The sequence below is a fragment of the Pelobates fuscus genome, chromosome 2 (assembly GCF_036172605.1).
Source record: "Pelobates fuscus isolate aPelFus1 chromosome 2, aPelFus1.pri, whole genome shotgun sequence".
In the NCBI taxonomy this organism is placed as follows: domain Eukaryota; kingdom Metazoa; phylum Chordata; class Amphibia; order Anura; family Pelobatidae; genus Pelobates; species Pelobates fuscus.
This window is the reverse complement of record NC_086318.1, coordinates 176499238-176511448: the sequence shown is the minus strand read 5'-3', so window position 1 is coordinate 176511448 and position 12211 is coordinate 176499238. Positions and strand designations below refer to the sequence as shown.

At 36.7% G+C, this 12211-nt stretch overlaps 1 long non-coding RNA gene across 1 annotated transcript in view; it reads right to left on the bottom strand.

The window, feature by feature from the left end:
* Nucleotides 1-11709, bottom strand: part of LOC134585676 (uncharacterized) — a 243636-nt gene extending 231927 nt beyond the window's left edge. Inside the window, exon 1 of the long non-coding RNA XR_010086538.1 lies at nucleotides 11656-11709. This is a non-coding gene — a long non-coding RNA (uncharacterized LOC134585676). The remainder of the gene's footprint in view (nucleotides 1-11655) is intronic.
* Between the last annotated feature and the right edge of the window lie 502 nt (nucleotides 11710-12211).

The following is a 12211-nucleotide window of genomic DNA, read 5'->3' as shown; positions in this document are numbered from 1 at the left end:
CAAATAAACTCTTTCACCTAAAACCTTCATCTCAATATGATAAATAAAGGACTTCTGTATAGTTATTTTCTTGGAAACCTAATTATTTTCTCATATTCATAACAGAGGCATATTAAAGTTGAAGCCATCATCTCTCTGCAATACAGTGAAAATAACAAATAATAAAAAAAAGAAATAACAAAACAGAAAGGTCCTCTGGTGCCCAGGTGACATTTTGTAAGTCCCCCTTTCTTTGTTTTCTCTGTTAGTTAAGATTTAAATGAGCACACAGACGCATATAAGTTTATGCCAGCTATAATCAAAAGGAATTCTTATAAAACCTTAATAATATGCTTTTCCCTTTTCACGTGTTCTGACTCCTAAGCAAACAACCTCATATTCCAAAATACAAATGTACTGGTTTATAAGTCTACAAAGATTTGTAGCAGATTTTCTTTTACCATTTTTTTTTTTTTTTTACTATGTCTACCGTGATGAATAGAGTAGTGACTTTTTATCTCAAGATCTCATTTAATCAAGCTATTAGGAAATCATTTAAAGCTACTTTCCAAGAGTCTATTTCAGCCTGTCATCATTTTAATTTTGTATATACTCTGTGTGATTAAATTTGTGTTATGAAGAACCCATGGGGAAATGCATCAGCTTTGCTGAAACTTAATCGAATAGCATAAGCAACTCCCCAATGTTATTAATGGGAAAACAGTGTGTTTCAATTTGCAAATCTTCCGTGATAGAACACACACACACATAAATATAATATATATATACATATATATACTATGTGATTTGTTGACGAGAGAGAATATTTTCACACCAAGTTCAGAACTGTAATAATGCCTCTTATTACATTTTTCATGTGTAGATCTTTTATTGGAGCGTCCCAAATAGTAAGTATTGCAAGAATATTCAGTTTGTAGTACAGGTAATACAGAATACAGAGTTCCAAAATATGGCTTCGATTTAATGAGCTTTCCGACTCGTTTTAATACTGTAAGAAAAAAAACGTTCAGAATTTTAGCTACAAAACGTCCCATAGACTTTAATGGTGACTTCGGTAGATAAATCACTTGGAAGGTTTTTCTAACTGTATTGAATCAGTTGGAAAGCTTATTAAATGAAGGCTTAACCCCTTAAGGACACATGACATGTGTGACATGTCATGATTCCCTTTTATTCCAGAAGTTTGGTCCTTAAGGGGTTAAAGGGAAACTATAGTCACCTGAACAACTTCAGCTTAATGAGGTTGTTTAGGTGAGTGCTACAGCTACCCGGAGCCTTTTTCTTGTAAGCACTGTATTTTCTGAGAAAATGCAGTGTTTACATTGGAAGCTTGGAACACCTCTTGTTGCAGTCAATCAGACGGCCACCAGAGGGACTTCCGAGTTCAGAGGCCCTAAAAAGGCCTCTCGTCCGATGCATTCTGGGTGAATACATCAGACGGGCTATCAGCACACAAAGCACTGTGAACGTGCTTTGTGTGCTGATAGCCTGTCAGCACTGCTGTGGGCGTGGCTTCAGCTGACAGCTAAAGCCCGAACCCACAGGGACGCTATCTGGCCACAATAGTGGTTGAAGGGGGGGGGGGGGTGAGACCTACTCTCCTTCCCCCCCCGGCCCCCACCCCTGTGTGGCGGGTGGGGGCCCTAAAATTAAAAATAAGGGGGGGACCTACTGCCCCCCCGGCCCCCACCCCTGTGCGGCGGGTGGGGGCCCTAAAATTCACAATAGGGGGGACCTACTGTCTCCCCCCCGGCCCCCACCCCTGAGCGGCGGGTGGGGGCCCTAACATTCACAATAGGGGGGGACCTACTGTGCGGTGGGTGGGGGCTCTAAATACAAAGGGGGGGACCCTAGTTAACCCACCCCCCCAAAAAAAAATTATCTCCCTACCTACCCCCCTCACCCTAAAAATAATGAGGGGGGGACCTTTAACTAAAAACCTGTAAAAAAAAAAAAAATATAAGATAAAAACAACTTACCATTCGATGTTTTCTTTCTTCTAAAATCTTCTTTCTTCAGCCCCCAAAAAGGCCAAATAAAAAGCCATAATAACCGACGCAATTAAAAAAAAAAAAAAAAAAAACCCGAGCGCAAAAAAAATAATCCATCTTCACCCATGGAGGGCTCTGCGCAGACTGAGCTTTGCAGGGCGGGGGAAGGCTTATAAAGCCTTGCCCCGCCCTGCAATTAGGCTAAGAACACTATGATTGGTGGGTTTAAGCTAATCAGAGTGCTCTTTGTCATTTTACAAGCGTGGGAAAGTTCTTTGGAATTTCCCCACGCTTGTAAAATGACACAGAGCACTGTGATTGGATGGATTTCAAGCCATCCAATCACAGTGCTCTGTGTCATTTTACAAGCGTGGGAAAATTCCAAAGAACTTTCCCACGCTTGTAAAATGACACAGAGCACTGTGATTGGATGGATTTCAAGCCATCCAATCACAGTGCTCTGTGTCATTTTACACAGCGTGGGAAAATTCTTTGGAATTTTCCCACACTGTGTAAAATGACACACAGCACTCTGATTGGCTTAAACCAGCCAATCAGAGTGTTCTTAGCCTAATTGCAGGGCGTGGCAAGGCTTTATAAGCCTTCCCCCGCCCTGCAAAGCTCAGTCTGCGCGGAGCCCTCCATGGGTGAAGATGGATTATTTTTTTTGCGCTCGTTTTTTTTTTTTTTTTTTAATTGCGTCGGTTATTATGGCTTTTTATTTGGCCTTTTTGGGGGCTGAAGAAAGAAGATTTTAGAAGAAAGAAAACATCGAATGGTAAGTTGTTTTTATCTTATATTTTTTTTTTACAGGTTTTTAGTTAAAGGTCCCCCCCTCATTATTTTTAGGGTGAGGGGGGTAGGTAGGGAGATAATTATTTTTTTGGGGGGGAGGGTTAACTAGGGTCCCCCCCTTTGTATTTAGGGCCCCCACCCACCGCTCAGGGGTGGGGGCCGGGGGGGACAATAAGTCCCCCCCTTATTGTGAATTTTAGGGCCTCCACCCGCCGCTCAGGGGTGGGGGCCGGGGGGGACAGTAGGTCCCCCCCCTTATTGTGAATTTTAGGGCCCCCACCCGCCGCACAGGGGTGGGGGGCCGGGGGGGACAGTAGGTCCCCCCCCTATTGTGAATTTTAGGGCCCCCACCCGCCGCTCAGGGGTGGGGGCCGGGGGGGACAGTAGGTCCCCCCTACTGTGAATTTTAGGGCCCCCACCCGTTAGTTTTAGAAAGCGAGCTGAGCTGTCAGTCAGACAGCTCAGCTCGCGAACGCGCATTCCCCGCACATGCGCGGTAAAGCGCTCAGGTTCTTCATAGGGCGGCTGTCAATGCCGCTCTATGAAGAACGCGATTGGTGCAGCGCGAAGCAGCGCATGCGCACCACATCGCGATGCCGCTTCTCTCTGATTTCTCTGATTTCGTCATTTTTATGAAAAAGGGGGCGCGGCATGGCTGGGAGCTCGGCGCTGGAACGGAGGTAAGTTTTTAATATAAAAAAACCTCGAAAATAATTTTTAATCCATGAAAGTTCATATAAAAGCAAGAAGGAAGGCCGGGGGACCTTGTTTTTATATGTTGACTATAGAGTCCCTTTAAAATTGAACCCAGGAAAAAGCTGGCAACTTTTGGCCTGGGGTGCAAGTACAAACAAATAGCCTTTTTTTGTGCAGATAGTCATACTCACATGGAGCATCCGATATATAGGTTTGAGAAGTTGTGAGACATAAAAACATGCAGTAAACATACAACCTCCACATTATGATCTGTGCATGTCTAAGACTCCATTGATGCCAATAACAAGAGTTATGAATGCCATGAGCACTGTTTTATCTCTTTGTGGCCAATTGTAAACACCTCCAGGGACATCATACATATACATTGTTATCTGATAGCCTGGTTGGCTCAAGTTTTAAAGAAATATATGTGTGCACCTTTTCAGGTCTTTTGAACACAGATATTGGTGTCCACCATTCAATGCACAAATACTAACAGTACTGGGCTAAAATAGACCTGTACAATTCCTGCCTGCTGCCTCACTCCTACATTACAACAGATATCACAAGAAGCCTCCTACTATTCCACTCCATTAAAAATAATGTGAGACTCCAGTTCACAATCCCTATATGCTAGTTTACTAAGGTGCAATCACTCTCTTTAAATATACTGAAATTGTTTTAGCTTAAGTTTTTAATTGTAACCAAATTAAATACATTTGTCCAAGTTGTACCTCTATGATACTGGTATATGTGTTTTTATAGAGAAGATAGCCTTTACAGTGTTTAACAAATTACCGAAATACGTTTTAAACTTCAATCAGACATTGTACTAGTCAATATTTCAATAAACATAAAGATGTAAACTGAAGACAGGATATTGCATTGTGGGACAGTGACTATTGCCATTTTGGGTACATATACACTCATACGCATCAAATGCTCTTTTATGCAAATCTTTGCTTGTTGCCTGAACCACCAGTTCCTCATAAACTCTTGCTTCTAGTGCAATATGTTTCCATCCCTCCCATATTGCCTTTCAGTCCATAGAAGTCCTACTCGTTCCATACATCTTCATTTTATTCATTCTAGGTCTGGCACTCATTATGATTACTATGAATGGAAAGCATCAAAATACACAGAGTTAGTCACTAAAAAACAGAATAGACAAAATGGATGGACAAAATCCGGTGATAGTGATCGAATTCCAACAGCAATGGCAAGTCTCATAGTTAAAAATTATTAATACAGTCGAAATTCGGTTGGGCAGAACAAATCTGCAGCAATTGCCGGATGCATTCAGTGTCCAAATTAAAATCAGTACTTTCCCTGAGGGTTAGTTATGTAGTGGCTAACATTAAAAAAGTAAAAACAAAAATAAAAACGTAGGGTTAATAAGATGTCCATGTAACTATAAAAGATGTTTTAAACCTCCCCATGCCCCCATCTGCTATGTAACAGGTGGAGGCATATCTACTAAATTTATGAAACTAGGAACTAGGCAGCCCAAATTTCCCACACTATGCAATATCAGTCAGAACACTTTGGATTTGTCTTATAATATATTAGCCCCACCCATTGACAACAGGTGGGGCCGGGGGCATTAGGATGTCTTTCCCTTTTCTTAAATAGTGATATGTTCACCACCCAATATTCCATAAAGGATGGAACCTTTCTATTGACTGGGTGGCAATGACTGCCCAGTAGCTGTTTTTAAACATTTATCAGATATGCTTCAAACAACATTAACCGCACTTCTAGTAATATGGGGTTCTTATTGAATCTCATAGGCTCTGGATTTCAGTCATCCAGCAGTGTTTGGTCCGACTGAAATTCGGTCCAAATTCAGACTTATTTGTAGCTTTTATTGTGTAATCCAAACATTGTTGAATATTTTTAGATTACAATCTGACCATATACCCAGAGGTTTTTGGAATTTAGTAACTAACATTGACAATTTTAATTTCAACTATGATTTGTTTGTTTACTTTTTCCTTCAGGGTCACTCTCCTACTTTGATTATCAGCTTTTATGAAATGCAAGTATTTTGTCTATCTGTAACGTTCCATAGTGAATAAACAGCACAAATGTTGTCTCAAAGTTGTCATATTGACATTTCATTTGGAGATCTCTTTAAAGAATGAATAATTTAGGGTTGTGATGGGTACAATCTAGATATGCTTTCTACAGACATTGAAGTTTGCACAACATTTCTGGCTGATTAAAAGGCGTTGTGGCATTCTACATGCATATTCATAAGCCATTAATATACATATATCAGCTTCTCGCAGTGTGCTATTTTGTATAAAATTCAGTTATATCAAGGAATTACTGACCCTTTAATTTAAAATCGCAAAAGGGTTCAACATGCTCTGATTGTGTAAGAGCTGGAGTTAATGAATTGCATCTGTTGATGATAATGATTGGCTTCTGAACATTAAATCCTAAGGTTGGTGACCAGCTGTCTACTGGCTAACTAATAGAAAAGAATTAGGGAACTGTTTAAGTGGATGCATTGGGAAAAATGATGTTAATAAACAGGTGGCTTAACCAACACTCTTAATGAGCTCTACATTACAAGTAGTTAGAATTATTTTAAGTTAATTATTCTGCTGTTGTGTAGCATAATATATTCCTGTAAATTTAAGAAAAAATCCATCTTTAGTCTGTGTGTCTATCTATCGTTTTCTCAGTCTAAAGAAGACCACGGTGAAAATGTTTGGTTTGTCTGAATAAATTAGCCTGAAACAGGAAAAAACTAAATGTTTCCAGCAACTCAGGTTTCACCCATGTGGCATTTCTATTTGGGATAATTTTGAAAATGGAATCAATTTTGGAAAAAAATATTCAGATGAACCAAAGTAGAGCAAAAATGGCCCAACCAGTGTACTGCAAACTATATACATAATATAAGTATTGAGTATATATTTTGCAGTACATTAATATGACCATTTTTGCTTCAATTAGTTCATAGTGTTACGAAGTAACCAATAGAGGGAAAAACAGAAAACACTAAAACATGTTTTTTGGGGGAACATCAGTATTTAGTTTACGTCACTGTTCTGTTTGGACGAATTCCGGTACCGAAATAATTCGGGAGGTGATTTAGGCAGCCAAAACAGCTGGACAAATGTTGACTATGACTGTGCTGGCATGCAAAAATGGCTACAATATTGCCTGGCCATGCCTCATTTATGTAATTCCAATCCTAAAATACGAAAATTAAATTATTATATTATTATATATCTGGTCTGGATTTAAAACAAAACTAGGAAGTGAGAAAACTTTGTTATAATCTCGTGTTAATGAAAATTGGGCAGCAGTTTTACCCTACAATTCAAGGACAGCAGAATAGCTCACAACTACAAAGCCTGGAACAAATCTCCAAGTTTACTTCTCACTTAATGTGTGAATAAAATCAACATTTAATGGCTGTCCCCTAACCATCAATCATCCTTTTTTTTGCCATTAATCATCTTTTTTTGGTGCCAACAATACAACTACAAATCCCCCCAAAATTAAACTGGTTCATCCATTGTCCATTTTACTTATTTTGTGATTCATCCACGTAGCACTTTGGAATTTGGGATATTGGACAGACCACACATTGCCCAAAGTTCAGACAAGACCAGTGGCGGAGCTAATGCGGCCGCAGGAGTCGCAGCTGCGACCAGGCACGTCACTCCAGGGGGCCCGGCTGCCCTGCGGCTCCCTGCGACCACGGTGCCTGATGGCAGTGGGTAGACGTATGGGTGGTGCCCAGGGCAATTTTCGCACCGGGGGCCCCGCGATTTCTTGTTACGCCTCTGGACAAGATGAAATTTGATTGAAGCCAAATGCAGAATTCTAATCTAAAATCTTTAAATGCTACCTCAGATATATATTACAATGACTACGGTATGTCTTCTTATCTACATTTGACCACTTCTTAATACAAGTTCTTTAATTTAGTAGATGCAATGATGATTATTAACATTTAAAATTTATAAATACAGATGTTGATTTTACATTGATTATTAATGAACACTTACTATATTGGGCCTGACACATTGATTACCTTTACTTTTATGGAATATTTTACTTCTCCATTATTTATTCTGTTTATTCCTTCCGTCTTCCCCTTAAGCTGGTAGGCCTGATTTTTAGCTGGCTCAACTTAGCTTTTCATCATTCTGAGGTGGACAATAAATCCATCATATGTCTTTAAATCCTTCCAGAAAAACTGCTTATGGAAATACTACTCCAGGGAGAGAGGTGACAACAGAATGAGAAATAAAACAAAATGATCTGTACGAGCTAGTTCAATTTAGAAACCTATTTTTGTTTAGAATGGAATACAACAATTGAGACTGATATGAAAACGCAAAAAAATATATGTGAAAGTACACTTGCATTCCGGACACCTTTGATTTGCACAATACTATACAATAACTAGCATATTAAGAGTGCAAAGTATATAAATTTTTTTCAGTTAAATAATTTGTGTATATAATATACTTAGCATTATCATTGAGATAATGATCTTCCATACATCCTGTTCACATTTGTTTGGGTACTATGTCTATTTGCAGTCACATTAAAGTAGAAACTCTTTAGATTGGTCAATCGATTTATTATTTTCTTTAACGTTCAGACATCACTGACACCTAAATGTAGAGCTGCCTAACTATAATCATAGACTAAAATAAATAAATAAAAAATCATATTGTGTCCAAACACTCAAATTAAAAAAAAAAATAATTAAGTCCAAAATAATGGAACTGGATAAATTATCATATGTGTTCTATTTTTAATGTTTTGTTTATTTAATTCATTTGAGTTAATATATGCTATAGTTTTTCTTCTTCAATAAATGTATCTGATATTCCATTTTATTTTTGGCTTATTAATTCATGTAAGATGTATCAATCCCTGGTGTATAAATGGTGGTTTGTATCTGAAACTGCTTTTACTGTTGAAAAAATAGAACAGCTAACTAAAGAACCTAATTATAGTTGCCATATGTCCAAATTCAGGACATTGGTACAAATTAAATTCCATAGGAGTTCATTAGAACTAAAGATGCACACATTGTTTGTCAAATTCACTGACCTCGTTAGCTAAAAGAAGTTCACTATTAATTAAAACCAAAGAGAAAAAATAAAATGCCAGCTCTAGAGTAATATTGCTGAGAACTGGAATCAAGTGGAACAGGCACTTTCCAGTTCTGGTGAAGTTACTAAAAAATGAACATAGAGACCTTGTAATTGAAGCCAACCTGCTCTATAATACTCCCAATGTTCCATTAAATATAGCTACTTTAGAAAGACTGTTCACCTAATTTTGTTTTCCAATATTCTGAACCTTATAATATGATCTACTGTTCATTCATTATATAAAAAAAAGCTTTATAATGCTATTTATTTATGCCACTCTACAAACACCAAAATAGACATACATAATTAATGATATAGAAGAATCTTCAAGTTTTAAACCCCCCCCCCCCAAAAAAAAAATCAACTGAACATTCTATTGATATGCACATGCATTGTGCATTCTGATGTAAATTTTGAATGGAGACAAACTGAATAACATATTATCTCCACCTTACTAACATAATACCCAACTACTAGCATTATAAAAATAGACAGAAAAGGTGAGAAAAAGGAGGAACATAATTACCTCTTTCAGTTTTAGTTTTAGTTTACTCCAAGCAATAAATACAATTTCAATTTTATCTTTATAAAGCTTATATAAAGATTCTATCTTGTAAAAAAAAAAAAAAAAAACTTAAACAAGTGATAGTTGCATTTTTTTCTCAAGTTTTTATTTGGAAAGTTAGACAGAAATACAAACATATCTGTAAATAGACTTAGCCTTCATGTAATAAAAAGTGTTGATCAATATAATGAAAACCGGTTCATTGACTATATCAAAGTTACATGATTTATAAGATTCCCATCAGTCTAGCGCAGTTCAACGCTTCCTGTATAATATCTCCTGTTCACTTCCTTTTTATTATTAAAATGTTGTAAATTATTTTTATTCTCTATATAATATGATTACTGAGTATAAGCATCAATATGCAATGAGCTATTGTCAATTATATATTCCTTATCAGGTGGTGGTTTTTTATCTCAATGGAAAAACAAGAGTATTCATAAGAAGTACATTTCGCTATGAGCTAATAATATACAATAAAGTTATAGCAATCTAGAAAAAGATATAAAGGTTGTCTGTTATTAGTTGTAAGAAAAAAAAACACACCAGTGTGCTCATATTATTAGGAACAAAAGGCATTACATTTGAGACTATAGTAACGCTAATGATGAAGCACATGATATTTAGGACACTGTTAAAATTGACAATTATATAAATATGATATTCCCATAGATAGTGAGAAAAAATACTTGAAAAATAATTGCGCATGATATACTTTATTTTATAATTTAAATAATTTACTTGCGTACATGAAGAAATAAACTGTGAAATAGCTAGTAAAAACAAAATGTGATTTTTAACACTCTAATCATGTTCTAAAACTTTTAAGTAAACTTCTTACAGCTGGTGATAACTGATTTTTATGTATCATAAAGAGAAGATCCAATAAAGGAACACTCTCAACCACATAGCCAGTTAAGCTCATTTAACCCCTTAAGGACCTAGGCTTTTTTTGTGATGAGACGCCTTTACCATGTGGTCATTATCCTACAATTTCCCCCTTACTGTGTAAGTGCACCCATATATATTATATATTATTTTAAAATAAATAGGGCTTCCTTTTGATAACCAATTTGTGTACATAACACAATATGAAATAGAAATTAAGATATTTAAAAAAAAATGGTAAATATAGAGAAAAAAAAAATCATTTTTCTCAGTATTACATTTAGGAATGTCTTCACACCAAGTGCAAATAAAGAAAACTAACTCAAACCAAATTTCACTAATTAGTCCTGATTGTTAAAAAGCCCAATATGCATAGGATTTCAATTTATTGGTACAAGTTATAAAACAAATACTGCAAGGAGTGAATTATGATTTTGCAGTTAAAACTGTAAGTTAAAGCAAAATGTAAGTTAAAGCAAAATGTGGCATGCTGAGTTTAAAACTTTTATAGCAGTCACAAAATCCAAATCCACTGCACAAAAGTATATATTGTATCTTGACACCTTTCATTTAACCATTTTATCACAAACCTGGTCAAATTAGTTATTTTATTGTGTTTTTTTCATGTGTTTTATTTTATAAAAATTCACAGAACACGCATGTCCCACTACTACAAATATCTCATATTTGTATTCTGCTACTGTACTCGAATACAACAATACCCAGCATGTATGCATTTACCCCTAATCATGCCCTCAATACTACCCCTAATCGGTTCCCTAATACAACCCTCAATCAAAGCCATAATCCAACCCATAATCCACCCTACAATACAATGTGTAATCCAATGCATAATCCAACCTGTAACACAAACTTTAATTCTACCCATAATCAAACCTTAATCACATTCATAATTATACCCACAATCCTATGTATAATTCCAGTCCTAATCCAACCCCTTAATCCCACCCTCTAATCCAACCCCCTAATCTCACCTCTCAAAGGATTTCCTCTGCTGATGTCATAACTGACATCCGCAGAGGGGTTTCCCAGCACACACAGTACAGTACAGACTCACACAGTAGAGAGCCCAGCAGCAGGGGGCAAACAGAGAGACCTCTGTGGTCTCCCTGACACGAAGGGTACAGTGCCAGGCTGGGGGTGGCAAAATGACTATTAGATTTACCACAGCAGTGTAATCACACTTCCATATCATTTAAAGGGCTATGAGCAGCACTCACTTTGAGTCAGTCTGGGGCCACTTACTGTGGAACCAGCTGACAGAGGGAACCTTAAGGAATAGAGAAATAGAGATAAACAGTGCTATTTATTGAACACTTATTTAAAAATATGTACAAGTATATTTAAAATGATGAATGATGATGAAAATGAATGATGAAATTATCTATATAATTATATTTTAATTAAAAATTATGGATAAAAAAAGGTTTTCTTACAAATATTACAAAGTAAACACAATATAACACTAAAACGTGATATACATTTTAGTATAAGCTATAACTATTAAATAAATGTGTGTTGCAAAAAATTTAAAAAGAAAGCAAAAAAAAAAGTACTGACTCACCCTTAGGCCTTCTTTTCCAGGAGAACCTGCGGGGCCTACAGGACCAGGAGCTCCCTTTAAATGAACAAAAAAATATGTATGATTATCAAAATGGGCGCATAAAGTATTTTGTGGGGAGAAGCAGTTTCATTTTTGAAATACCAGAGTACTTACTATATCGCCTTTAATGCCAGCTGCCACAATCTAAAATAAATGAAAAAAAAAACAGCAACATTTTAAAATATAAAATCTTTTCATTTTCCTTATCATGTATACATTATCTCTGTGTTATTCATGATTGCGTTAACAAAATGATAGAAATGTGACCAAAATTATCAAACTGCAAATTCTGTACAGTTATCCTAATAGTCACTAGGGCAGTGGTCTCCAAATCAGTCCGTAAGGCACGCCTACCAGTCCGGAATTTATCAATTACCCAGTTGTGTCAAGGTGTTTTTTCTAAAACACCTTAGACACAACTGGGTAATCCCTAAATATTGGACTGTTAGACGTGCCTTGAGGACTGGTTTGGAAACCACTGCACTATGGGTATGATACGGTGGAGATGTTTACTTCA